At 42.3% G+C, this 27,669-nt stretch overlaps 1 long non-coding RNA gene across 1 annotated transcript; it reads right to left on the bottom strand.

The window, feature by feature from the left end:
- On the bottom strand, positions 1-27,669 carry LOC133378610 (uncharacterized). The gene is made up of 3 exons (XR_009761113.1): positions 27,509-27,669; positions 577-659; positions 1-292 (listed from the first exon to the last, which is right to left on the bottom strand). It is a non-coding gene; the product is annotated as an uncharacterized LOC133378610 (long non-coding RNA).

Raw genomic sequence — 27,669 nt, 5'->3', positions numbered from 1 at the left:
CAGCTCCTTGAAAGTTCAGACTAAAATCTGGAGCAGGATTCCACTACCCTACTGACATGGAGCTACCAGCCACAACTGACTGGTTGCAAGTTCATTACTTGGGCCACCTCCTTCCATACAGACCCTCTCAGGTGCAGTTCCAACACCTTCAGAAGTTGAGGGGAGTGACCCATGATAGGTTATTCTCTATGGGAGCCCATTATCTGTAGAATTTCCTCTCCTCAGATGTGTGTCTGGTACCTTCATTATGTTGTTTTTGTTGTATGCTGAAGATGCACCTCTTTACTCTGGCCTTTGAAAAGAAAGGAAATTATAAGTACTACCACTGATCACTTATATATATTATTTAAACTGAAAGATCTGATTTACAAATTGTATAGCTAAATCAAATCTTCCTCCTCCTCCTCCTCTTCCTCCCCCACCCACCCACCCAAGGGAAGAACCATAGATCAGGGATAGATCATCTCCTTTGCATGCAGATGGTCCCATGTAGGGCTGGTGAATGCCCCAGTCTGAAACCCTGGAGAGCCACTGCCAGTCAGAGTAGACAATACTAAACTAGATGGTCTGGCTCACAATTAGGCAGCTCCCTATGTTCCTTTCTTCTTCTTCTTCTTCTTCTTCTTCTTCTTCTTCATTGTTGTAATGTGCCTTGGGTCCTAAATTAATAATAACAACTCCTATTAAAATAAAATACTGATAAAAGGACACATTTATGGGCTCATAGTTTCCCCTTATGATGCTTCAGTATGGATAGGAAGTAATCCTCATACAGCTTTTCAAGGGATGATTAGCCTAAATTGCTATAAGGCACTGCTTAGGGGAAGCTGAGCAGCCAGCTTCTTGGTGCCATATCTTCTGCTGTGTCGACAACTAGGTATCAATCAGGCTGTAATGTGTTGGTGGCTGAGGATTCAGTGTGGCCGATATCTATACTATTCACCCATACAGGATGGCTGATAGCCATACTATTCACCCTTTATAAAGTACAGGAAAAGGGTGAATGCAGAACCACGGACTTGGTCTTAGGCTGTGGTGTGTGATCATTGCATGACTTCTAGACCAGGAATTGGAAGCTTGTGACTCTACAGATGTTGCTGTTCTACAGCTCCCATCATATCTGACCACTGGACACAGTGACTGGGGCTGATGAGAGCTAGAGCCCAACAACATCTGGACAGCCACAGGTTCCTCCTTTCCCTTTTCTAGAATGCCTTTCCATGCCTGCTGCTTATGCTTTCACTGGACAGGTTTAATGCTATTTTCAAATGTTGTCTTTTTTGCATATTAAAAACATTGTAGGATTATAATGTTCCATTATTTCAGAAGGACAGGTCCAAGCAAAAAAAATGCAAAAAAAAGTTTGATCTCTGTAGTCTATGTGTACTGGAACCCACTGCACTGTCTCACTGTTCGCTGACACAGCCTTTGTAACACTTGCTTTGGGGAGCGCCAGGTCCTCCACTGAAGAGTGTTTCTCCAGTGGGGCATATCAGTTGCAATATCTTAAGAGGTGTCCAAATCAGTGCAGTTTTGAAGGGTTTGATCCACGATCTTGATTCAAAATAGTACCCAATTGTATCCAAGATTAAATCAACACTGTGCCTTAATCTCAGGAACCATCTTGCAAACGTTGATTAGGATGTCTTGAGGTGTCCAAATCAGTGCAGTTTGGAAAGATTTAATCTGCCACCTTGATTGAAATTGTCTTCTGACAGTAGCTAAACCTAGACTAAAACCTCTTCCTTGATCTGAGCAATTATCATGCCAAATTTGGTTAAAATCAGTGGAGTTTTTAAAGGTGCAATGCACCACCTTGATTCAAAATGATATCCAAACATAGGTGAAAATCTGCTCCTCAGTCTGAGGAACAATCATGCCAAATTTGGTTATGATATCTTAAGAGTTGTCCAATGCATAGAGAACAGACAGTCAAATAACATATTTCCAAAATATATAGTAGACTTTGAATGGCTATGACTGGAATTTTATATTATTCTTTTTTGTTTGTTTGTTTTTTGTTATTGTTTCAAGCATTGCTCACTAGCCTTGGGGGAAGTCCATTGGAACAGTTGCTATGGCAACCTTACAAATTTGCCCATTCTTCTGGCCAGACCTGTCAGTGTTGGGATGCTGTCCCCATAATTAACACCACTGAAGTGAATTTTTGTCTATTCTTGTGATAACAAAGAACATGTTATGAAAGGACTGATCTGCAGACAGATGCTTCTTATTACAATATGAATGTGAGTTAAGTATGAAAGAAAAAAAGGCCATGACGTCTAAGGGGGGGCGGAAAATGAAGTGAGAATCCAATTTAATGTGTAAAGACACTCAAAAGATAAGGCTGTGCATCCTTATTCACAACAAGGGCTGTATTTAGGTTCCCTCAGATCCTTTCTGATTTCTCAGGTCCATGAACCATGTCAGTAAAAACAAAATACATCCCTAATGGGAACTAGCTGGTGTCCATGTGTTCTGAAGCACATCTTTTTTTGCTATTCCATATGGATAACACATGGAAACTAAAGGAAAGGTGCAGCAAATCAACCTAATCCCATAATTCTTTGCCTGTAGTGAACAGAATGTATCCACTAGTGACTTTCTTATGAAAAAGCAGGCCAACATTTATCTGTCTAATCTAGGTTCCCCCTGTTGCTGCTTGTTATCAGAATAACTCCATTGTGCCATGAACAATGCATATCAAGTTCCTTTTCTAGATGACAATATGATAAGAATAATCTTTCCCCAATGAAATGGAAACAATTTTATTTATTTTTTCATTTTGTGGGTTTTTTTATAGGAAGTAATTTTCAAATTTTCCTAATTACCTCTCAGAAGTCTTTGATCTTACCAATCCCTTGCTGTTTGTTATTTCTATTCTGAAATAACAACAGCAGACACCGTTGTGTGTGTGTTTTCATATGAAGGGTTTGAATCTCAATTAGGGCCTGTAGCTGAATTGCCGTTATAATTGGTAATGGGCTTAATGTGGACTGTGTACTATATTGCGGGGGAGACCAGCCTTTGTTGTTAATTGTATAACAAGATCATTGCATGCTGCCCACAATCTTGATAATTCTTAATGAAAAATGTCTATGTCTGTGGCATTTTTCAAAGAGAAGCCTATCAATAGGACTTCATCACACATGACACTAAAGGCCTCTCTTGGCATTATATCGGAAGGACTGTCATCTCTTATATGAACCTGACACTTATTAAGGTCATCAACAAAGACCCTGTTTCCATCCTATTCTTCAGCTGCTTGGGACCAGATAGAGGACCTATTCAGTAGTTGCATTTAGGTTATGAAGTCCACTCCTGAGAGATGCTCACTTTCCCCCCTCTTTATTGGGTTCCTGCCAAATGAAAATGATCAAGAATTTTTTAAAGAAAGTATTTGGCACAATTACAATGTCACTTGCTTATCTGTTTCAAGGCTGAAGAACCTCCAGCCTGCAGGCCAGATGTTAAACTTCCCCTTCTCGCCCACCATGGTACCAAGGCTGCTTGGGCTCCCTTGTGTCATGGGCCCCAAGGAGAACCTTTGGCAAGATTGGTAGGATGAGGAGTGGGTTACTGATGTCATGGAGGGGGCTGGGGAAAACATGGGAGAAATGTTTCCAGAAGGCTCTGGCAACTCTAAATTTTGTGAGGTTAAAGTAGCCCATCTCCCCCCCCATCTTTGAGACTGACAAGGTTCCCTCACTGGTACCCATTCCAGACCTAGCCATTGACAGATAACAATTAATGAACAACCAGAGTCTTCCAGAGAGAGGAAATCGAAATCAGTGTGTCTGAGTGTGAATTTATGCTTTTGCCAGGGTCACAGAGATTTGAAAAAAAGACAGCTTCAGAAAATGATCTTTGCTTCTAGGAAAAGCCCTCACTTTGCAGCAAAATCAAGAAAGTACTATTGGATGCTCGGACAAATATATGCCTACCCACTTCTCTTATATTTAGGAAGGGTGAATGAAATTAGGGCATAGCAATAACAGTCCGTCATACCTTCACCTGCTAGTTTGTATCATGAGATATATAGCCTGCTGTTGCTTCCATTTGCCTAATTTGTATCCTGAGATATACCTAGACTGTTTATAAGAGAGATGACTAGCCTGCTTCTGGGATATGTCTAGTCTACTCCTTTTATGTGTTCTGAATCATGCCTAGAATGCCTGATGCTGCGTTCCTGCACTGACCTCTGGAATAAAGCTCATTAAAAACCCAGACACCTAGTCCTGAGTCTGCTTCTCTGGTTGGGAGCCAGGATACCTTGTGATGCCTATTTGCATAACAAAAAATGCAGTTAACACCATGTCTCATTTGGTCCTCAGTGACTGTTCTATCAGCTTATTGTACTATCATTGGTTCTTAAATTTCCTTCTTTTCCTCTTTCCTGCTTTCCTTTTTTGTGTCATGTCTGTTGGAATGTAAGGGCAATGTTCAGTTAAATAATTGCACAAGCAGACCAACTTGGGCAATGGAACTTTTTCCCCTTCTCCCCACAGATGCCCCACACTGTCCCCAAATCAGAACAGATTTAGGTGGTGCACTGAGGGAGGAGAGGGGGAAAGTGTTCCATTACACAAGGAGTAATCTTTGCACTGATGGAACATTTGCCTTAGTGCTACATTGAATGCAACACAGTCTGTAGGCAGAGCCTGTGTTGTTGTTTATTCAGTACCTAGAAATTAGGAATCATCATCATCATTGTCATCATCTGTTAAAATTGTGTTATGATGTGTACAGTCAGCCTTTTTGCTATAAAAAGAGTTGATGAATGGGTCATCCGTACCAATCTACTACCAAGATGAGCTTATTTCCTATTGTTCAAACTTTCCCCTGGTCTATGGAACAGAAAAGTAATAAACAGAATTCAGAAGCAAAAACAACAGCAGTCTAGCTTATACTGGTTCCCTTTATACCAGTGGTGTGAAACCTGTAATGCCCAGATATTGCTAGACTCCATTGCCATCAGCCACAGCCAGCATAGCAAATGGTCAAGGATGATGGGAGTTGTAGTCTAACAACATCTGGTTGGCCACGGGTTCCCTATCTCTGTTTTACACCCTTGATATCTAGCAAGCTATTGTTTACATTAGTTGCTTCAAAAGTATTGTCTGTATCAACGCTAAAGAACAAAAGAATTCAAGGTTGTAATAGCTATCATTTTTAATTTCTCAGGGGAGCATGTCACATCTTCACATCTCAGAGCAGAATTTAAAATCTTTAGTGTAGCACAATATTTTCATTTTGGTTTTACCAATTATTGCCAAGGTACTTTGTGCAGTACAGTAGAAATCTTGCCTTGCCTTTCAATTGGTCTGTTATGTTGACAACAGCTTTTCTAAAGGCAAGAAATCACTTGTCACTGCCATCTTAGTGTACCATTCAGACCATAGCACAGACTGTGACAAACTGCATTGGATTCTGATCCCATGTCTAAATGTGAACAAATGTAACATTCAAGCATTCCTTTCATGATAACACAAAAACTATCACATCCATGAAAGGGGATTATTATCTCTACTATAGAAGTGTGACCCCCTCCCTCAATAAAATACCCATGGTCAAGTCTATCTCTTCAGTAGAGAAATTATATTTAGTCTGTAGGGTTGTTATAATTATCAAAGCCCATAATAGATAATTAAGCATCCTTACATGAGACAGCTCAATTTTAACATACTGGGGGGGAAGGTTTTCCTGATCTCCTACAAAAACTAGAATGGAACAGAGCAGCAATCAGTGCAATTTATTATTTCATGTATATTTTTATGAATTGTAAAAAAAACACATTTTATATAACAGAAAAGAGAGCACATTGAACAATCAGCCACATCAAAATCTGAAATATAGTTTGAAATGCTGAAGAGATGCTATATAAAGTCATGAGCAATCCATTGAGTTGGATCAATGGATTAGATCCAGACTAAGGCTGTAATCCGACCTAACCCCACTTACCTAGAAATGAGCACTACTGAATTTAATATAGAACTTACTGAAGAGTAGACATGGTTAAGATTGCACTGTAAGTTATTTGAAATTAGGTCCACTGAAATCAGTGGAAAAAGTTGTGACTTTATATGTCCCACTGATTATTATTATTATTAATAATAGAAACACCAATAAACAAATCAATCTCTAGACCAAAGAAAAAACTTGACAACCACAATGGATTAACAGGTGAAGTAACATAATATTCTTTCTTGTTATGGTCTAATATAGAAGACTATCACTATGTTCATATTCATCAGACAGAGGGATTTAAGGCATAATCATCAACTGATTAATACCCAAGCACTTGAATCATTAATTATCCCCCACCCCATCATGTCATATTGGGCTGGAAGCATCCTTCTGCTATTAGTCTTATTAGTGTGAAAAATACAACTCCTACATTCTGAAAAAATAGTGTCTTGTTTTACTTATCCCTTGATGATTTGTAAGCTTCTCTGCAATGGTAATTTCCCAATTTTACTGTAGCTAACACACAGCCTCCCCTTTCATGCTGATTGACTCCTAGGAATGCCTGTTGTACTGGAGTGTGTACTCAGAGGTGACGCAGAAAGCAAGGGACACAAGGGAAAGTGGAAAAAGGGCAAGGCTGTGAGGAGTCGTGGTATGACTATCATGAAGGGACCATGTACTTCTCAATTTTCCACTACACTACTAATCACCACAAGTCAGGCAGCAACTAACATAAACGTAATCAAGTCTCTGCATGCTATACTCTTTTCCTCCAAGACAAACAGTGAAATTAGCTTTAATCTTGCTGCATTAATGATTGTTTGCCCGGTTATGTTGTTGATCTGTTTGAGTACTTCATCCCCCTGTACTTATGTAACAACTTCCGCTCACACAATGCAACTTCTCCTTGTCCTCCTCTCCTGGAACCCACCACCACAAAAACCTGGTCCAAAGGTTTGGGAGGAATTCCAAGAGCTGATCTGGGTGGGCATCAACCTGATAAAGAATTTTGCTGACTCTTTGTCTTTAAATCAGACTTAAACTGGGCATCCCTTCAAACAGAGGATGCTTTATTTATTTATTTATTATTTATTTATTTCGTTTCATTTCTAGACCGCCCATAGCTAGTAGCTCTCTGGGCGGTGTACAAAACTGGATTAAAATACAATAATATAATAAAATCAATAACACATAGCAGCAAATTAACTAACAAAAAATTAAACGTAAAAACATTAAAACGTCTGGGAGTATAGCCAGGTCTTAACCTGGCGCCTAAAAGAAAGTACCGTAGGCGCCAGGCGTATCTCCTCAGGTAAGCTGTTCCAGAGTTCGGGGGCCACCACAGAAAAGGCCCTAGATCTAACAACATTCCTCCGGGCTTCCTGATGAGTTGGTACCTGGAGGAGGGCCTTAGATACTGAACGAAGTGAACGGGTAGGTTCATAGCGGGAGAGGCGTTCCACAAGGTATTGCGGTCCCACACCGTATAAGGCTTTATAGGTCAAAACCAGCACCTTGAATCTAGCTCGGAAACAGATGGGTAGCCAGTGCAAGCGGGCCAGGACAGGTGTTATATGCGCAGACCGATAGGTCCTCGTCAACAACCTAGCTGCCGCATTTTGCACTAGCTGGAGTTTCCGAACAGTCTTCAAGGGCAGCCCTACATAGAGCGCATTACAGTAGTCCAATCTAGAAGTTACCAGAGCGTGAACAACTGAGGCGAGATCGTCACTGTCCAGATAGGGGCGTAGTTGGGCTACTAGGCAAAGATGGTAAAACGCATTCAATCCTTTCAAACAAAGGATGCTCTCTTTACAGTAGGACCCATGGCTACCCTATTTCCTGACCTAATCTATTACAAAGGATGATGGTTTATATTATGCTAGATATAATAGCTGTTTAAAAGCAACTCAAAGTCCTTGAAAATGAGAACTAAATATTTCCTCTGGGTGACTAGTATAATAAAGTTAGTTTCCTTCTCTATCTCACTCCATCTTTGCTTTCTAAACTAATAATATTCACATAACTTCATAGAGTGTAATGTTCTTTTCTCTTCTTCCTCCTGTATAGCAGCAACAGTCAATGTGGTGTCCTCCAGCTCTTGTTGAACTCCAGCTCCCATCAGCACCAGCCACCATAGTTAATTGTCAGGGGTGATGGTGTAACCCCTATGGGTTATTGGTTTGGTCCAGTGGGTGGAGAAACCTTAAGGAAGGATCGTACTTGGGAGTTTGCGTACAGTAAACGTGAGGGCTGAAGAGAAAAGGAGCTGTTATTGCCAGGGAGTAAGGATTATGCCCTTGTCACCTTGAATTAGGTAATGGGGTTTTAAATTATGTGTGTAAAAGGGAATGGAAGAGTAAATTGTTTTTTGTGGTTTTATGTATTTGAATTCAATTTATATTTCATTTAGGGCTTTAAGATTTTGCATGGGAAACTTCTGAACTTTCTCTCCTGGACCTTCTGCAAGCAACTTCTTCATTGATGCCTTGCTGGATGCATAGGACTTTGGGGATTATTATGTTATGAAGACATATGATACATTCTGTTGGCATATATTGTGTTATGTTCCTTTTCAATTATTACTTAATATATATATATAAAACATTTGTAATTGTGTTTGCAGTATTCATTTCAAGGAGCCCCATAGGACCCAAGAAAGAGGTACAATGGGAACTGTAGTCCAACAACATCTGGTGATCACCACATTGGCTACTCCTGCTGTATAGGCTCATAGACCCCCAATGCTAATTTTTATATTAACTTAAATCTGTATGAGTTTGCTTGTGCAAACAGTAACAGTAGTAATTTAAGGCTTCCACATCACAGGGTTATGAAGGCCATAATGCACCTTTTATCTATTTTATCTATTTTTATATATAAAAACTGCTACTAACTTTAGCTGCCGGCTAACAAAACAATCTGTTTATTGCTAGAATAACACAGGATATAAACAGAAAGAACTGGAATTCTAATAGGGAAGACTTGCTCTAGCCCATTTTAATAAATATAACTCCATAATGATCAGATTATTACAGACCCAAACACAGATCAATGATGACAAAATAATATCATAATTATTGGTCCCGGTAATGTTCCATATGCACAAGGTGCTCCTGTTGCTGGCTGTGGCAGATAAGAACATAAGAAGAGTCTGCTGGATCAGGCCAGTGGCCCATCTAGTCCAGCATCCTGTTCTCACAGTGGCCAACCAGATGCCTGGGGGAAGCCCGCAAACAGGACCTGAGTGCAAGAACACTCTCCCCTCCTGAGGCTTCCAGCAACTGGTTTTCAGAAACATACTGCCTCTGACTAGGGTGACAGAGCACAGCCATCATGGCTAGTACCCATAGATAGCCCTGTCCTCCATGAATTTATCTAATCTTTTTTTAAGGCCATCCAAGCTGGTGACCATTACTGCATCTTGTGGGAGCAAATTCCATAGTTTAACTATGCGCTGAGTAAAGAAGTACTTCCTTTTGTCTGTCCTGAATCTTCCAACATTCAGCTTCTTTGAATGTCCATGAGTTCTAGTATTATGAGAGAGGGAGAAGAACTTTTCTCTATCCACTTTCTCAATGCCATGCATAATTTTATACACTTCTATCATGTCTCCTCTGACCTGCCTTTTCTCTAAACTAAAAAGCCCCAAATGCTGCAACCTTTCCTCGTAAGGGAGTCGCTCCATCCCCTTGATCATTCTGGTTGCCCTCTTCTGAATCTTTTCCAACTCTATAATATCCTTTTTGAGATGAGGCGACCAGAACTGTACACAGTATTCCAAAAGTGGCCACACCATAGATTTATACAACGGCTTTATGATATCGGCTGTTTTATCTTCAATACCTTTCCTAATTATCGCTAGCATGGAATTTGCCTTTTTTACAGCTGCCGCACACTGGGTCGACATTTTCATCGTGCTGTCCACTACAACCCCGAGGTCTCTCTCTTGGTCGGTCACCGCCAGTTCAGACCCCATGAGCGTATATGTGAAATTCAGATTTTTTGCTCCAATATGCATAATTTTACACTTGTTTATATTGAATTGCATTTGCCATTTTTCCGCCCATTCACTCAGTTTGGAGAGGTCTTTTTGGAGCTCTTCGCAATCCCTTTTTGTTTTAACAACCCTGAATAATTTAGTATCGTCAGCAAACTTGGCCACTTCACTGCTCACTCCTAATTCTAGGTCATTAATGAACAAGTTGAAAAGTACAGGTCCCAATACCGATCCTTGAGGGACTCCGCTTTCTACAGCCCTCCATTGGGAGAACTGTCCGTTTATTCCTACTCTCTGCTTTCTGCTTCTTAACCAATTCCTTATCCACAAGAGGACCTCTCCTCTTATATCATGACTGCTAAGCTTCCTCAGAAGTCTTTGGTGAGGTACCTTGTCAAACACTTTTTGAAAGTCTAAGTACACTATGTCTGCTGGATCACCTCTATCTATATGCTTGTTGACACTCTCAAAGAATTCTAATAGGTTACTGAGACAGGACTTTTCCTTGCAGAAGCCATGCTGGCTCTGCTTCTGCAAGGCTTGTTCTTCTATGTGCTTAGTTAATCTAGCTTTAATAATACTTTCTACCAGTTTTCCAGGGACAGAAGTTAAGCTAACTGGCCTGTAATTTCCGGGATCCCCTCTGGATCCCTTTTTGAAGATTGGCGTTACATTTGCCACTTTCAAGTCCTCAGGCACGGAGGAGGACCTGAGGGACAAGTTACATATTTTAGTTAGCAGATCAGCAATTTCACATTTGAGTTCTTTGAGAACTCTCGGGTGGATGCCATCCGGGCCCGGTGATTTGTCAGTTTTTATATTGTCTATTAAGCTTAGAACTTCCTCTCTCGTTACCACTATTTGTCTCAGTTCCTCAGAATCCCTTCCTGCAAATGTTAGTTCAGGTTCAAGGATCTGCCCTATATCTTCCACTGTGAAGACAGATGCAAAGAATTCATTTAGCTTCTCTGCAATCTCCTTATCGTTCTTTAGTACACCTTTGACTCCCTTATCATCCAAGGGTCCAATCGCCTCCCTAGATGGTCTCCTGCTTTTAATGTATTTATAGAATTTTTTGTTGTTGGTTTTTATGTTCTTAGCAATGTGCTGCTCAAATTCTTTTTTAGCATCCCTTATTGTCTTCTTGCATTTCTTTTGCCAGAGTTTGTGTTCCTTTTTATTTTCTTCATTTGGACAAGGCTTCCATTTCCTGAAGGAAGACTGTTTGCCTCTAAGAGCTTCCTTGACTTTGCTCATTAACCATGCTGGTATCTTCTTGGCACTGGTGGTACCTTCTCTGATCTGCGGTATGCACTCCAGTTGAGCTTCTAATATAGTGTTTTTAAACAACTTCCAAGCATTTTCGAGTGATGTGACCCTCTGGACTTTGTTTTTCAGCTTTCTTTTTACCAATCCCCTCATTTTTGTGAATTTTCCTCTTTTGAAGTCAAATGTGACCATTTTGGATTTTCTTGGCAATTGGCCATTTACATGTATGTTTAATTTAATAGCACTATGGTCACTGCTCCCAATCGGTTCGACAACACTTGCATCTTGCACTAGGTCCTGGTCCCCACTGAGGATTAAGTCCAGGGTTGCCGTCCCACTGGTCGGTTCCATGACCAACTGGTCTAGGGCATAGTCATTTAGAATATCTAGAAATTTTGCTTCGTTGTCGCGACTGGAACACATATGTGGCCAGTCTATGTCTGGGTAGTTGAAGTCACCCATTACTACCACATTTCCTAGTTTGGATGCTTCCTCAGTTTCATATCTCATCTCAAGATCTCCCTGAGCATTTTGATCAGGGGGACAAAAGATCGTTCCCAGTATTAAATCCTTCCTGGGGCATGGTATCACCACCCATAACGATTCTGTGAAGGAGTCTGCCTCTTTTGGGGTTTCGAGCTTGCTGGATTCAATGCCTTCTTTCATGTATAGAGCGACACCGCCACCAATACGTCCTTCCCTGTCCTTCCGATATAGTTTATATCCAGGGATAACCGTATCCCACTGGTTTTCTCCATTCCACCAGGTCTCCGTTGCGCTCGCTATATCAATGCTCTCCTCTAAGACCAAGCACTCCTGAAATAGAGATCTATAAATGCCTGGAGAACTTTCTCTCTCATTGCACACAATGAGAGGTGTCCATTGCTACACACAGGTTTTGGATAGCAGCCACTGTGCTCATTTGGTTTCACTGTAGCTAATGCTGCATTTTGCTGATGGAAAAAAGATACAGCAGTTCCTAGAGAAACTGTAGATGCTGGATTTATTTTGTAATAGGCAATGAAGGAGAACGTAACAGCAAACCTGTAACAGGACAGAAATCACTTAGCAGACTGACTTCATTCATGCAAACATTTGTGAACATGTTTGTGCATTTTCAATCACTTTAATTACGCAAACTGAAATGTCTTCAATAACATTATGAGATAAATAATCAAAATAGCTTTTCAAATATTATACCACAGCCTATGACAAGGCATTTCATTATAGTAAGCTGCAAGTGCTGACATGCACAAAACTCTCCTGATGTCCTGTTAAGTGCACTGAACATTCCTCTCCTTTAATAATGAAAGACAGACTTCTGTGGCCAGAAGAAATACATTGACTAAAGTGGTCATGTGATTGCCTGCCATAATCCCTACTACATATAATTTAAAAACACACACAACTATATAGCAAACCACACATAAAAAACTCTTTTATTTGCTTTTTCAATCAGTGGATCTTTTTCTTTCTCTCCTTGCTAGTTGACCTTCTCTCAGCATATCACTGTGCCTCTACAATGATCTCTCCAGATCAGTAAGAGAAACCCAGATCCTGGTTCCAGGGGGAACTGGATGTCAAGGTAAAGAGTCAGACTTTAAAGTATTCTAGCAGAAGCCACAAGCCTCATACGCAAGAGAAAGAAGCCTGTTTGCAAGGTCAACTCAAGGAGCAGCTGAGTGAACAATTCCTTTGTGAGGTTGAGATGTCTCTGTGAATGACCTTAAAGCCTTTCTGACAGTGTTTGCAAGGGTTATTGGGTGTTCCTACAAGCATGGCTCCCAAGGTCCCATGAACAATTTCATTTGGTGCCTATGACTCTCATGAAAATTAAGACAATGAAGTGACATAGAAGGACACTGTGGATGCATACTGCCTTTACATTTCCTAAACTCCTTATTACAACTAGGGCAGCCAATTACAAATCACCAAAACAAGAGGGGAAAAGATGACATGGATTTGCATAAAATGTGCATATGCTAACTACATGTTGAGTTGCAAATTTAGAAAAAAATCCTATAAATTTAAATAGAAATACACCACATCTCACCATTGTGGGGAAGACTGTGGTCAGGTCTACCGTCCTGGTGCTAAACTTTGATGGGCAACTTCAAGAGGCACCTTTCTTGTGATTCTTTATCTTGAACTGGACTAAATTAATAATTTGTGAAAGACCGACCCAAATGGTGTTTACATTTTGACAAATTTGTAGGGCAGTACAATATCTCAGAGAGGAGGTCAGGTCTCCTGCTCCTCTGGTGTATTCACTATAGCTGCCCAATTTCCCTGCTTTTTAATCCAGGAGGTAAGAAATGGGATCCTATGCAAGTTTGCAGAGAATGGATTGATCATTTGCATGTTTATTGAGTTCAATAGGATTTACTCCCCGGTAATCATGCTTAGGATAGGTGAAACTGACCAGAGGGGAGGGGGAGGGGAGGAGGAGGATGGACAGGGGTAAGGGAGGAGGAGGGAGGGGAAGAAGGGCAGAGGGGAAAAGGGTGAGGTGAGCAGGCAGGAGGGTGAAGGGAAGAGAAGGGCAGGTTTGATCATTTGCATGTTTGTTGAGTTCAGTGGGATTTACTTCTGTACAATCATGCTTAGGATAGGTAAAACTGACCATGGGGGAGGAGAAGGAGAAGGAAGGGGGAGAGGCAAAGGAAGGGAGATGGAAGGGGCAAGAGGTAATGATAGGAGGGGAGGGGAGGTTTGATCATTTGCATGCTTTTTGAGTTTAATGGGATTTAGTCCTGTACAATTGTGCTTAGGATAGGTGAAACTGACCTGGGGGAGGGGCAGGATGGGGAGAAGGAGGGCAGGAAGGGGAGGGGGAGGGGAAGAGATTGGGTGGGTGGGCACTGGACAGAGGGGAAGCCCCTTTCCTTTCCAAAAGGAAAACATTGTGGAGAGTATAATTGCTTTTCATGGTTTCCCCCACCTTTGTATTCTACAGCAGGCATATGCAGCCTCCCACCCAAATTTAACCAAAGCTGTCCCTGGCCACATACATACCAGACCTTTATTTCACTTTAGATAGTCATGGCTTCTCCCAAAGAATCCTGGGAAGTGTAATTAGTGAAGGGTGCTGAGAGTTGCTAGGAGATACCCTGTTCCCCAGAAGAGCTTCAATCAAAGTGGCTGACTTTAAACCCCTCTGGCCACTGGAGTACTGTCAGGGGAATGGGAGTCTCCTCTCAGCACCGTTCACAAACTACACTTCCCAGGATTCTTTGGGGGAAGCCATTACTATCTACAGTGGACAAAATGTCTGGTGTGGGTGTGGCCCCCTGATTAGCCAAGCCCAGCAGCTGTGAGTCTGGCTTTTAGAACACTGACAATTGGTTCTTACTGAGCATGCCCGACATTATCATTGAGTTCAATGCTATATGTCTTAAATTAATTAAAAATCAGCCAGGCATTTTTTTTTAACTTTTAAACTACAGAAGATGAAGGTCAGAGTATGGGGCAAGGTCAGTAATAGGATTACAGGTCCTCTGTGAACATGGCTGATTTTTAATGAATTTCAACAGATTATGAGAACTCTGACAGAAAAAAGTCCAAAAGGGCTCTGGATTTTTTCCTCTCATTTTACACTTTGATTCTCTCTGACTGTTTTGTGTATCACCATGAAAATTTAGAGGGTTGTTAAGCAAGTGTTTCTGAGTTCAGTACTATAAGGTTTGTAAGGTTTTGTTTTGAAATGAGCTTATGGGAAGCATCAGAATAGCATGGGGGTATTTTCAATCTAACATTGCGGAATGCAAAAAATCCATGCTGGCTATGGTATACGACCACTCTTGTGGTTGTACAATAAAGTAAATGGAAAACAACTTTTTACTAATGAAACCTACTACTAATAACAATTTACTGATCATCATTATTTTCCTTTGTAAATGCTTTGGGCAGATTTTGGGCCTCCTCTTCCAGTTATTTTGGCAGTTTGTGGAGCTGAATTGAAAAGAAACCAGGGAGAGCACCAGGCATGACTGGGCCCTTGGGCACCAGCCTGCCCTGGGCCCATGGTGCCTGCAAGCCTCACCTACCTCTTCAATTGTCTCATGTTAACCACTTGCATGCTGCTTGCGTATGCATGCCATCAACCAATATGGTGGTAGTGGCTTCCCTAAGGGGTCTGATGCTCCTGCTGCCATCTTAGTTGGTGGCACGCATGCATGCTACATTATGCATGTGCACATACCTGCCATCAACCAAGATGGCAGCAGGGGCAGCAGCCCCTTAAGGAAGCCTCCACTGCCAACTTGGCTGATGGCAGGCTTGTGCGTGCAGTGCACACAGCATCCCCCAAAATTGAAGAGGTGGGGCTTGCATGTGGGCTTATTGAAGCCCGCACTGTCAGTATGGGTGGGGTGCTTAGGAGCTCCATCTCTGAGATCTGTGGCATGTCAGGAGTTGACAGTGCTGCAGATCACAGAATGGGAGTGCTAGCCTCACACCCTAAGGAGAGGCCCTTCAGGGGCCCTCGGCCAGGGCCTGACCTGGCCACCCTCTGGCACTGACCCTGAAAGAAACCCTCAGATTTTCCAAACATTTTAAATAGGGATGGGGGGATATTTTGGTTCAGACTGCATTTTACTACCCAATTTGCACATCCCAAAACAACATGGGAAGCAAAACACATCTATCTGAATTTTACAACGCAATTCTCCAACCATATAATTCTCAAATGCGTATATTAGAGGAAGTGTGTATAAAAATGAATATATTCATGAAAATAACATACAAATTGCTTACAAAAATATGTATATTTGGCAAAATTCCATACAAGTGGAGATATGTACACTAAAATGCTGATAAACATTTGCAGAGGACCAAGGATACTGTAGACCAGATGTTCCCCTTGAGGCAAATGGGACACAGTTATAAAAATACCTCCCCACAGGGGAAGGGAAAATAAATAAAGGAATTTTAGTGGTATAGAAGGCATCACAATCTAATTGTTTTACTTTTTAAGAAGTACATGAGAAGACCCTGCTGGATCAGGCCAAAGACTCATGTAGTCTAGCATCTTGTTTTCACAGTGGCCAACCAAATGCCTCTGGGAAGCCCACATCAGGACTTCACTGCATCAGTATTTTCACCACTTGTGATTCCTTATAAAGTGATGTTCAGACACATGCTGCATCCAACATATACCCGCCAACACAGTATGTCTCTGACAGTAGTCCCTTGGGCTCTCTGTCTTGCCCCAGAAGATCTTGATATTACTATCTGGCCTCTAGAATCCACGTATCTTCCTTATACTGGAAGGAAACTCTTCAGACAGTGCAATGAATATATATATAATTGCACAGAGATGGGGGTTTCTCAGGGGAAAGTGAAATTTGGGATTCAGTTTTGAAGGGATGCTATTTCTTTCTTCTGTCTTCCTGAAAGAAGTATTCTAAATTATCCCATTCATTCAATATCAGTATCTCCAGATGACAACTCTCCAATCAGCAAATGAAGTTTCGTAACTTGATTGAATAATAGCTGTTGATTTATATAGCACAGGAACTCTTTATTAAACCAGCTCACGTTGCACTGCTATTTGAGAACTTGTATTTCCTAGGGCAGAAAGCACCCTCACATCACACAAACCAGGGTTCCAGCTTCCTCACTAAGTGGCATGTTCTGATTAATGTATACAGTGTTTATCTAGAAAAGAAATAGTGATTTAAGAAGGCTACCCAATCAAACTGACGACCAGAAATAATTCATTGTACAGAATGTAACATTCTAGCATGCACAAGCACGCACACACACAAATTTAACTCTGCTCTTGATGGGTCAGCAAATTCTAAAGCTGCAATGGTACATGTAGCATTGGCTTCTCTTGTAAAAACATACTATAGGCATCTGAGGATTGTGACAATAAATCAGAACTACAATGAACATTTGCTTGAGATGTCATTTCCTATCCAGTTACTGAATCACTATGGCTCTTAAACAAAAGGAAGTCGGAATGTAGAGCAAACTTCCTAAGTAGGCTTTAAGGAGAAATGTAAACTTTTTTATATATGGTTAGGTATGAGCTAAAGTGCCAGTTTTGGTTTCTCTCTATTTCTAATTTTTCCAATCTTACATTCAGTTCTCCAGATTTTTACATCACTTTGAAAAAGTTTTTCAAACAAAAAAGTCCTCTTGAAAATTCATCAGCTTTTTAGTACAAATTTCTCCTAAGATACACACTTATTTTGCCTAATATACACATTTTTGCAAACCAATTTTCCAAATATAATAAATTTTGTATATTATTTTGACTAATATATGGGTTTTGATGCACACTTCAGTGTATGCATTTTTGTACAGATTACTTGGCTGGAGAATGTATTGCAGAATTCAGAGAAGTGCAAATTTTAAAGGGTGTTCGTGTATTGTTTTGGAAAGTGTGAATTAGGTAGGTTCATCTTTAAATGAACTGAATCTAATCCCCCCATCCAACATATATGGATGTTTCTTCAGGGAAGAAACACAAGGGGGTGTTCAGTTGTACAACCATGTGCATTGAAAGAATATGTGAGGGGGGATTCTGGGATTGTGCTGCATTGCCTCATCTTCTTGCTGCCAATGTGCATGCTAGCTCTCCCCCCCCCCCCCCGGGTTGCTCTTGCATTTGGTTGCTGTATGAAGAACTCTTCCTTGCAATGCACTCTATGTGGGGCTGCCCTTCAAAGTGGTTCAGAAGCTGCAAGCTGTACAGAATGCAGAGACCACGTTGCTGGTGTGTACAGCTGTAAAAATGTATATAAAACTGTTCTGAAGCAGCTTACTGGTTTCCACGCTTCAGCATCCAATTCAAGGTGCTCACATTAGTGTTTAAAAACAACTTGGATATCAAATAATTGAAAAAGTACCTTCTTCCCTATAGATTGTTGGAAGAGGGCCTTCTGGTAGTTCTACCAGTCTCAGATGTTTGGGAGGAAGGCCTTCTTGCTGGTGGCCTCAAGAATGTAGACATATGTCTGGCACCATTTCTTTGTCTTCCTTTAGTCACGGAAGATGCACTTCTCTCAAAACTGAATAATTGATAGAACCGTAGAGTTGGAAGGGGCCTATAAGGTCATTGAGTCCAACCCCTTGCCCAATGCAGGAATCCAAATTAAAGCATACCCGACAGGTGGCTGTCCAAGTGCCTCTTGAATATCTCCAGTATTGGAGAGCCCACCACCGCCCTAGGTAATTGGTTCCATTGTTGTACCACTCTAACAGCTAAGAGATTTTTCCTGATGTTCAGTTGAAATCTGGCTTCCTATAACTTGAGCCCATTATTCTATGTTCTGCACTCTGGGATGATCGAGAAGAGATCCTAGATCTCCTCTGTGTGGCAACCTTTCAAGTACTTGAAGAGTGCTATCATATCTTCCCTCAATCTTCTCTTCTCCAGGCTAAACATGCCCAGTTCTTTCAGTCTGTCCTCATAGGGCTCTGTTTCCAGTCCCCTGATCATCCTCATTGTCCCCTTCTGAACCTGTTCCAGTTTTGTCCGCATCCTTCTTAAAGTGTGGTGTCCAGAACTGGACAGAGTACTCAAGATGAGGCCTAACCAGTGCTGAATAGAGGGGAACCAATACAGAACAGAAGGAATAGAAAGGGAGGTGGAGTCACACTCTATGTTAAAAATATATATTCCTGCACAGAAATACTGGAGGATGAGCTTTGTAGCTCCACCAAGAGTATCTGGATTAAAAATGGGGCAAGGAATAAAAGGAATATGGTGGTTGGAGTCTACTACCAACCACCCAATGAAGGAGATGAGGATGAAACTTTTGCAAAGCAAATTGGCAGTGTTTCAAGGAGGCATGATATAGTAGTAATGGGGAACTTCAATTACCCCTATATCTGTTGGGAGACAAAATTCTGCCAAACATGGCCCCTCCAAGAAATTCCTGACTTGCTGAAGATAACTTTCTCCTACAGAAAATGAAGGAAGCAACTAGAGGATCAGCTATCCTTGACTTGATTCTAACCAACAGAGATGACTTGGTGGATGAAGGGGCAACTCTAGGGGAAAGTGACCATGCTATACTTGAGTTCTTGATTTTAAAGGAAGCAAAAGCTGAGAGCAGCCATACAAATACCCTGGACTTCAGGAAAGCAGATTTCAGTAAACTCAGAACAATGGTAAGTAAGGTTCCTTGGCAAGCAACCATAATGAGAAAAGGAGCCCAGTTCTAAAGGAAAATTCTAAAGGCACAATGGCAAACAATTCCATCAAGAAAAAAAGGGGAAGACAGCAGAAGAAGCCAATGTGGCTCCACAAAAAGCTTAGAGATGACCTGAAAACAAAAAGGACACATACAGGAAGTAAAAGGAATGCCAGGCCACAAAGGAAGAGTACAGACAAGTGGCAAAGAATTGCAGGGGTGGCGTCAGGATGGCTACAGCTGAGAATGAATTGGGGTCAGTGAGAAATGCTAAAAGCAACAACAAAGCTTTCTTCAGGTACATCCATAGTAAAAAAAAAAACAGAAAAGAAATGGTGGTACAGCTACTCAATGAGGATGGCAAAATGATAACAAATGACAAAGAAAAGGCAGAAGTGCTCAATTCCTACTCAGTCTTCTCCCAAAAGATGGCCTATGACCCTTCTGGAAAACAGGAAGTAGAAGGGGCAGGATTGCTGCTGGAAATTGATAGATGGAAATTTCGCCCAGTTTCTAATTTACCATTCTTGGGCAAGGTGATCGAGCGAGCAGTGGCCAAACAGTTACAGACACACTTGGATGAAGCAGATTATTTGGATTCATTCCAGTCGGGCTTCAGGACTGGTCATGGAACTGAAACAGCCTTGGTCGCTCTGGTGGATGATTTAAGGAGGGCGTTGGACAAGGGAGAACATGCATTCCTCGTCCTCCTGGATCTCTCAGCGGCTTTTGATACTGTCGACCACGGTATCCTTTTAGATCGCCTGAAGGGAATGGGAATAGGGGGCACCGTCTTACGGTGGTTCCGTTCCTATCTCTCAGACAGGCATCAGCGGGTGGCATTGGGGGATGAGGTTTCAGACCCTTGGCCTCTCAATTGTGGTGTGCCACAGGGTTCTATCCTCTCCCCCATGCTATTCAACATCTATGTAAAGCCGCTGGGAGCCATCATCAGGAGATTTGGGATGCGGTGCCACCAATATGCGGATGACACTCAGCTCTATCTCTCGTTCAAGTCCTCACCAGAGTTGGCTGTGGAGACCATTTCCAATTGCCTGAGGTCAGTAAGTGAATGGATGGGAGATAATAGGCTGAAACTAAACCCTGACAAGACCGAGATGCTGCTCGTGGGAGACAGGAGAAGGTTGGGAGATATAGACCTGGTGCTCAATGGGGTAAAATTGCCCCTGAAGGACCAGGTCCGCAGCCTTGGGGTCATTTTGGACTCCCAGCTGTCCATGGAGGCTCAGGTTTCAGCAATGAGCCGGGCAGCTTGGTATCAATTACATCTGATACAGAGGCTGCGACCCTACCTTCCTGTCCATCTTCTCCCACAGGTGGTGCATGCCCTGGTCTCCTCTCGCTTGGACTACTGTAATGCGCTCTATGTTGGGTTACCCTTGAAAACGGTCCAGAAATTACAGCTGGTACAGAACGTGGCGGCGCGTCTGATTAAGAACAGCCGTCGCCGTGATCACATCACTCCGGTGTTAGAAGATCTACACTGGTTACCAGTTGTTTACCGGGCCCAATTCAAGGTGTTGGTATTAACCTTTAAAGCCCTATACGGTCTCAGCCCAGTTTACCTGAAGGAGCACCTCCAGCATCAACAAATATGCCGCCTGACGAGATCAGCCACTCAAGACCTTCTCTCGGTCCCACCAGTTAAAACAGCTAGGCTGGTGCAGACCAGAGAGAGGGCATTCTCAATTGTGGCCCCCACCCTCTGGAACTCTCTCCCTTACAACCTACGCCATGCCCCCTTCTTGCCAAGTTTTCGCCAAGCCTTGTAAACCTGGCTATTCAGGCAGGCCTACAAGACCCCTGGGGTTGCCTAATTTTATTGGCGATAGTTGTGGATGGTTTTAGCTTAATTTTATATCAAAGTTTTGGTTATATGTGTATTTGATATGCTGTATTTATCTGATTTTGTACGCCGCCTAGAGTGGCCGCTGATGCGGCCAGATAAGCGGCCTAGAAATAAAATTTTATTATTATTATTATATATTATAATATAGAGAAATGGTCAAGGAATACCTAATCACTTTGAATGAGTTCAAATCTCCAGGGCCCAATGAACTGCATCCTAGACTATTGAAGGAACTGGCTGAAGAACTCTCTGGACGACTTTCTACTATCTTTGCAAAATCATGGAGGATGGGTGAAGTGCCGGATGATTGAAGAAGGCTAAACTTGTCCCTATCTTTAAAAAGGGCAAAAAGGAGGAACCTGGGAACTACGTACCAGTCAGCCTGACATCGATCCCTGGAAAAATTCTGGAGCAGATTATAAAGCAGTCAGTGTGTAAGCACCTTGAAAATAATACAGTGATTACTAGAAGCCAACATTAATTTATCAAGAACAAATCCTGCCAGACTAATTTTATCTCATATTTTGATCGGGTAACCTCCCTTGTAACATACTCCAAAACTCCGGATGACTGCACCCAATAGTCTCATGTAGATGTTTAACAGCATGGGGGACAGAACTGACCCCTGCGGAACCCCATACTGGAGAATCCAGGGTGCCAAGCCATGTTCCCCAAGCACCACCTCCTGGAGCCGTCCCACCAAGCAGGAGCAGAACCACTGCCATGCAGTCCCTCCCACTCCCAACTCAGCCAGTCTTCCCAGAAGGATACCATGGTCAATGGTATCAAAACCCACTGAGAGATCAAGGAGAATCAATAGAGTCACACTCCCCCTGTCTCTCTCCCAACAGAGGTCATCATACAGGGTGAACAAGGCTGTTTCCATGCCAAAACCAAACCTGAAACCCGACTGAAATGGATCCAGATAATCGGTCTCATCCAAGAGTGTCTGGAGCTGGCCTGCAACCACATTGCCCAGGAATGGAACATTTGCCACCGGCCTATAGTTATTAACATTTTCTGGGTCCAGGGAGGGGTCTCTTCAGGAATGGTTTCACTACTGTCTCTTTCAGGTGGCCAGGGACCACTCCCTCTCACAGAGAGGGGCATTAATCACTTCCCTGGCCCAGCTAGCTGTTCCACCCCTGCTAGCTTTTATTAGCCAAGAAGGGCAAAGATCCAGCACAGAAGTGGTGGCATGAACCTATCCAAGCACCTTGTCAATGTCCTCAAGCTGTACCAACTGAAACTCATCAAGTTTCAGGACAACTCTACTGGGAAACATGAAGTAGAAGGTGCAGGATTGGAGCTTGAGATTGATAGACAAATGGTCAAGGAGTACCTAATCACTTTGAACGAGTTCAAATCAGCAGGGCCTGATAAAGTGCACCCTAGAATATTGGAGGAACTGGCTGAAGAACTCTCGGAACTGCTGTCTATTATCTTTGCAAAATCATGGAGGACTGGTGAAGTCCCGGATGACTGGAGGAGAGCTAATGTTGTTCCTATCTTCAAAAAGGGCAAAAAGGAGGAACCGGGAAACTACAGAGCAGTCAGCCTAACATCAATCCCTGGAAAAATTCTGGAGCAGATTATAAAGCAGTCAATTTGTAAGCACCTTGAAAACAATGCAGTGATCATTAGGAGCCATCATGGATTTATGAAGAACAAATCCTGCCAAACTAATGTTATCTCATTTTTTTGATCGGGTAAGCTCCCTTGTAGACAGTGGGAATGTTGTGGACATAATATATCTCGACTTCAGCAAAGCTTTTGACAAAGTGCCCCAAGATACTCTGATTAGCAAGCCAGCTAAATGTGGGCTGAATGGAACAACTATCAGGTGGATTCACAGTTGGCTATAGAATCATACTCAAAGAGTGTTTATCAATGGTTCCTTTGCAAACTGGGGAGAGGCAACAGTGGGGTACTGCATGGCTTGGTCATGGGCCCAGTGTTGTTCAAGATTTTTATTAATGATTTGGATGAGGAGGTACAGGGAATGCTTATCAAATTTGTAGATGATACAAAATTGGGAAGGATAGCTAATACCTTGGAAGACAGAAACAAAATTCAAAGGGATCTTGCTAGGCTAGACCATTGGGCTGAAAACAACAAAGAAATTTAACAGGGATAAGTGCAAAGTTTTACATTTAGGAAAAAGAAACCAAATGCACAGTTATAAGATGGGAGATACTTGGCTCAGCAATACTACATGCAAGAAGGATCTTGAGATTGCTGTTGATCACAAGCTGAGCATGAGCCCACAGTGTGGTGTGGCTGGAAAAAGGCAAATGCTATTTTAGGCTGCATTAACAGAAGTTAATTACCTAGAGAGGTAGTGGGCTCTCCAACACTGGAGGCATTCAAGAGGCAGCTGGACAGCCATTGGTTGGGAATGCTTTGATTTAGATTCCTGCATTGAGCAGGGGGTGGACTTGATGGCCTTATGGGCCCCTTCCAACTCTACTATTCTATGATTCTAAGTATAGTTTCCAAATAGCGTGTATTGGTTCCCCTCTATTCAGCACTGGTTAGGCCTCATCTTGAGTATTCTGTCCAGTTCTCGACACCGCACTTTAAGAAGGATGCAGACAAACTGGAACGAGTTCAGAGGAGTGCAATGAAGATGATCAGAAGCAAAGCCCTATGATGAGAGACTGAAAGAACTGGGCATGTTTAGCCTTGAGAAGAGAATACTGAGCGGACATATGATAGCACTTTTCAAGTACTTGAAAGGTTGCCACACAGAGGATGGCTAGTATCTCTTCTTGATCATCCCAGGGTGCAAGACACAGAATAATGGGCTAAACTTGCAGGAAGCCAGATTTTGACTGAACATAAGGGAAACCTCCTAACTGTTAGAGTGGTATGACAATGGTACAAATTACCTAGGGAGGTGGTGGGCTCTCTAACACTGGAGGCCTTCAAGAGGTAGCTGGACAGCCACCTGTCACATATGCTTTAATTTGGATTCCTGTATTGAGCAGGGGGTTGGACTCAATGATCTTATAGGTCCCTTCCAATTCTATGATTCTGTGACACTGCATGACCCAGATGTCATGGATGAAACCAGTGACCATCAGAAGTGGCAGGGAGCATGTGAGAAGATGCTCTATCTTTGGTAAAGAACCAAGGGTAGCTTTGGCGGTCAGCTACGTGGTGGTTTTCTGGGTCCTAAAACACCAAAATACTATACTTCATACTAGATTCTCTCATACTGCAGTTGTGGGGAACCTTAGCCCCAGGGCAAAATGCGGCCTTCCATGCCTCTCTGTCTGACCCTTGAAACTCTTCCCAGGCCACACCCCTCACAAACTCTGCTTCACACATGGAGTGTTTTTGCCTGGCTAGATGATGTCCTTGAACTCTGATAATGCGTCTTGCTTGTCTGGATGGAGAATGGAGAAATGTGTGTGAGTGTTTGTAGAATCTAGCCTAGTGGACAAAGGTAATATTTACAATTGTTGCTCCACCCACTTTTACTCTGTCATTGCCCACTACTGACATGTGGCCCTCAGAAGGGAATGCGGCCCTTGGGCTGAAAATGATTCCCCACTCCGACATACTGTGACCACATGAGAACATTGAATAATCAAAATGTATATACGTTAGTATATAAATAAACAATATCCTTTTCAAATATAAATATAAAAAATTGTTCTGTTATTTCTTGTGTTTTTGACTGGTTTTAAATGCCTACCAGAACTTTACTTATGAAGTTCACAAAGTCATAGACACTTTTAAAAACCAGTATCTAGCCGACATTTGGTCCATCTCTTCAGCATCCAGTGTGTCTATCTTGTTTCTAAAGTGATCTGCCTGCCTGCCTACAGGTTCCTTCGTCTTCTTCTGCTTTTTGCTCATGTGTATCCCCAGGATACTCTTCACTAGAAAGAGAATCCACAACAAAGCAGTTCAGAAGCTGACGGGTGGGTTGCCTCTGCCCCAGTGACCCTGTTTCTGATTTCCATCTCCTCTCCTCTGTTCCCCATTGCTCTTGTTGCTTCAGCTGTTGCTTACTTTCATCTCTCAGAATCCTCTGTCTTCAGCAAGGGACTGCATATCAGTCCCTCAGGGGCTGATGTCAGCATTCCTGTGCTCAGCATGCACAGTCTTGCTAATTGGTCCTTAAAGTGTGTGCTTCGATATTGTATCTTCCTTTGGCTGTTTTTACTCCTAAGGATAGGTCTTTTTAGAGGAGGAGGATTCACTTTCATGTGATCTCTGCAAGTGCATTGATTGATTTTTTTATATACATATATCCCATCTGTAGTTGCTTCTGCCTAAGCAGTAGTGGCAATGCTAGCTCGAGTTCGTAAGGGCAAGTTTCATTGTACATTTTTCTGCATTCATTTTCTTTCACCCTACTTTCAAAATCCTGCTCTTTGTAAATGTATTCTGTTAGTGAAATCACTGGTATACATGCTGCTGACTGCAATGGGCTTCATATAGAACCAGTTCACGCTACTGAATTTCTCCATGTAGTTGTATACATAGTTACAGGGGCACATGGAAAAAGGGTAGCATGAACTGGTTGGCATTCACAGTGCACTACCAAGCATATCTGTGGTCAGGCAGCATTTTCCCCCAACAGCCACAATCACAGAGATGGCTGCAGGCTCACATAATTTTCTATATGTGGCTGTGCACCTGCAAACATAACCACATGCAGAATTTCAGTGGTGCCAACTAGGAATGGTTGAACACATCCAGTCTCTTCCCAGATTGATCTTGAAATAAGGCAATTCACCTCGATGGGGGGGCAGAGAGAAATCAGCTCATTTCTTGAACCAATCCCAGGAGATTTGGAAATGAAAAGGCCTTCTCCGTGCCATCCTCCTATCCCAAATCACCCTCTCCACCCTCCCCTTTTCCCCATCTTTCAAAAAGGACAAGGTGCTAGTATCGGCATGGGGAGGAGAGCAGTGAGGAGCAAGGATGCATCTCTCAAGAGGGCTTCTTCCATAGCAGTGTCCCTTAGCAGTGACATCCTTCTGAGACATTGCCATCATAACATACCTTGTAAACTACAACACCAAAAGGTCACTGCTCTGAAAACCCTGATGTGCATGTTGAGTGTGTTGGTGATGGAGAAGGGAAAGAAAGAGGAAACCCTTCTTCCTTCTCTCTAAGTGGTTCCATTGCCAGCACATCATCTCTTTAAAATGGCAAGTGAAGGGAAGGGTGTTTTGGCAATTGGGATGGGGACTCTTCTCTGGCCTAAATATTGATCCAAGCTGAAGAAGGTTTGGGGGTTCAAGGGATCGTAAGACCTATCTCTCCTTTAGTGAGCTTTTAAGAGCCCCTGCAATTTGTGTCTGAGACAGGCTCAGACCCTCATTACAACCCTAGGGTGGCCCTTAGGGTGAAGCAAACAGTGACACGCAAACACATATAACAAAACCCTAAAACAACATTTGTTAAACAAAAGCTCCTTTGGGAGGGTGTGGCATGGAGCGGAGACAGAGCAGGATGAGGCCCTTAGCTATGTCAATCTTAAGAGGTCCCACAGCATTACCAAAAAAAGTGTATTATTCTAACAGAAAGGGCAATGAAGAGGATAGTGTTTGTTTTAGAATCTGTTTCCCCTGTTTCTTTTTTCACCAATTATGTATAACTTGAAATGTAGTGTTTTAAAAATTTATTTAGAGGCTCTCATAATCTGAGGCCCTAAACTGAGTGGAGAAACAGCAGAGAGTGCTTAGCCTGTTCTTCACCCATCACTTTTCCACTGTAACTGCCTCCATGCTCCCCCTGATGCCTATGGGAAACCTGCAGCCAGGACCTGAATGCAAGAGCATTCTACTGCCTCCGACACTGGAGGTAGAACGTAGCCATCAGTGTTAGCAGTAGTCATTCACAGCCTTATCTCCCATGAATTTATCTAATCCTCTTTTAAGTGTGTCTAATAACAGTGTGGATTTTCTGATATTAATTAGGTGTCCATAGCTCAGCTTTGCATGCAGACAATACTGAGCTAGTTGGACCAATAGTTTGGCTCAGCATAAGGCTGCTTCCTATGTTCCTGAATATAATGGATGGGTAATAATATCAGAGTGAAGGCAGAGCTAATCCAATCAGGATGACGATATTATTACTATTATTATTTTCTTACCTGCCCAAGGATGGGTTATAGCTTATAACAATACAATGCAGTTAAAACAGCAATAAACATCAACAACCCCATCCATAAACCCCAAAAACAATAATTCCACATATTACAGGGAGGGCTCTCCTAACTGAACTCCTTACTGAGCAGAGCAGGGAGCGCTGTGTCAGCTGGTCTAGATGAGATACAAGCGAGCCAGCTTTCAGAGAGCAAAGGAACAGAGTGAGCAGACAGGAAGAGCTAACAGGAGTTTGACAGAGGAGTTATAGGGAGGAAGAGACAGACAAAGACAAAGAGGGCTCTG

The sequence above is a fragment of the Rhineura floridana genome, chromosome 1, assembly GCF_030035675.1.
Source record: "Rhineura floridana isolate rRhiFlo1 chromosome 1, rRhiFlo1.hap2, whole genome shotgun sequence".
In the NCBI taxonomy this organism is placed as follows: domain Eukaryota; kingdom Metazoa; phylum Chordata; class Lepidosauria; order Squamata; family Rhineuridae; genus Rhineura; species Rhineura floridana.
This window is presented reverse-complemented; position numbering and strand designations above follow the sequence as displayed.